At 38.5% G+C, this 2,174-nt stretch overlaps 1 pseudogene; it reads left to right on the forward strand.

The window, feature by feature from the left end:
• The first annotated feature begins 296 nt into the window (after positions 1–296).
• Positions 297–887, forward strand: LOC101562595 (annotated as a pseudogene).
• Positions 888–2,174: the final 1,287 nt, after the last annotated feature.

Below are 2,174 nucleotides of genomic sequence, written 5' to 3' on the forward strand. Positions count from 1 at the left end.
TCCACAAGTGCTGAGTTCACCTGTATTCCTGAAACCTCTCAAGTCTTGTGATAAAATGATGCTGGTCATTCAGACAGAGTCGATGCCTTCGCAGAGTTACTGTAGCATAGAAAGCCATATGAGGTAGTAATTGAATGTTGACAATAAAGTCTCAGAGTCAGGCCTATAAACCAGCCCTAGTGGCAGTGGCAGGAGCGTCGTGGTGCCTGGAGAAGCGACTTGGATGGCATGGGGTGATGCTGGCTGCGACGACCAGGTGACAGCGTGAGAGGTGCCCAGTTTGACAAGTTCGCCTCATGCGTGAGTATGAGCTAGTCGTTCTTGGCTCAGGAGCTGTTGGGAAGTCTGCTATGACTACACAATTTGTTCAAGGAATTTTTTGTTGAAAATATGATCCTACGATAGAAGATTCTTATAGAAACCAAGTTGAAGTAGATGCACAGAGGTGTGCGCTTGAAATTTTGGATACTGCAAGAACGGAACAATTTATAGCAATGAGAGATTCATACATGAAAAATGGACCAGACAGCACTTTAGTTTACTTCATCACCACACATTCTACATTTAATGATTTACAAGATCCAAGAGAACAGATTCTTTGAGTTAAAGACACTGGTGATGTTCCAGTGATCATGGCTGGTAATACACGTGACTTGGAAGATGAAAAAGCTGGAGGAGAGGAGCAAGATCAAAATCTAGCAAGACAACAGAACAGCTGTGCATTCTTGGAATCTTCTGCAAAATCAAAAATAAATGTTAATGAGATCTTTTATGACCTAGTGTGACAAATAAACAGAAAAACTCCAGTGCCTGGGACAGCCCACAAAAAGTCATTGTGTCAATTGCCTCAATATACTAAATGCATTATAGCTCTGAGCCAGGTCTGAAGAACTGTTGCCCAATTTAGCAGGGCCAGCACTCCAACTTTGTTAAACCTACTGACATCTTAAATGGACCTTCCTAGGAGGGCACCCGTAAGAGGCGGAAGAAAGCTACTCTGTCAGTTTGTACATTCTAATCATTTCCCATTATCACAAGAGAGATTTTTACTTATATAATAGTCCTAGCATATGTAGCTGGTAAAACTAGAGGCTCCATCCTGTATTACTGCTAGGAGACATTTCTTCGCCCACCACTGTTGTATCTGTATGAAAATGGTGTACAGTATATCTTAGCACACCCCATGCTTTGGATTGGAGAGTATAATAATGTAAATCCTAAAAGCACCACCATTTTAGCATAATGAAAGAAAGTCCACAGAGCTCCTACATAGGCTACTCTAGAAAAATTTGCTTCTTTGATACTTATAGCTTATTGTAATTTTTTAAAAATCAAGGTCATTGTCACTGCATTGTACAAAATAACTGCTTTGATTAACACAACTATGTAGCTTTTTTAACTTTTCCATGATCTATGGAGACAGTGATCTTGTCTTTAAAATATGGTAATCCTTTCAGTATAACATCTTAGATTAAAGATGTCTTTACTATCTGTTGGGGAGGACATGTCCTGACTTTTCAAATTTCCTTATTATATGCTTCTTTTTTTGTTTACATAGGGAGCAATGTTTACAGTTGTGTGTACAGTGGGGGTCTACAACAAGAAGTTTTTAATGATTGAATAATTTTTGTAAATCATTTTCAGGCTTCTGCAGGTGTAGATTCTTACTGTGAATCCCTTGCTTGCTCATGCATAAATGTATTTGCAATACCAAATGTACAGGCTCAGTATTTTCACCTGTTAGTGGTTGTTTCAGACATGCAACGTTTTGGTTGAGATATTACATGGTAGATGAGCACTGTGGATGTAAATGTGGGAAGTAATTTTAATCATGTGTAATGGGTCACAAGGCCTCATTTGCAGTAAGTGTTGCTGTTTTATTTAACAATGCTTTGTTGCTTTGTATGCATTAATGTTTGGGTGTAAAGATTGTGTGTCTATCCCACAGGGAGCCACAGGATTTAAATTGACCAACCTAATGGTACAAATACTTTGAGGTGGCCAAATGTAAACTAAAAGCCTTAATTGAAGTGGTGCAATTTTGTATAACTTAGCATCAGTAGTTCAATAAATTTGGATTGCCATGCAAGGGTTTGCATTATAATTACTTGCCACTTGAATGTGTTTTGTGTAATGTTTTAACAGTGCTAGCAAATAAATATGGGTTTATCTTC

Source organism: Octodon degus, unplaced genomic scaffold (genome assembly GCF_000260255.1).
Source record: "Octodon degus isolate 3935 unplaced genomic scaffold, OctDeg1.0 scaffold00046, whole genome shotgun sequence".
Lineage (NCBI taxonomy): Eukaryota > Metazoa > Chordata > Mammalia > Rodentia > Octodontidae > Octodon > Octodon degus.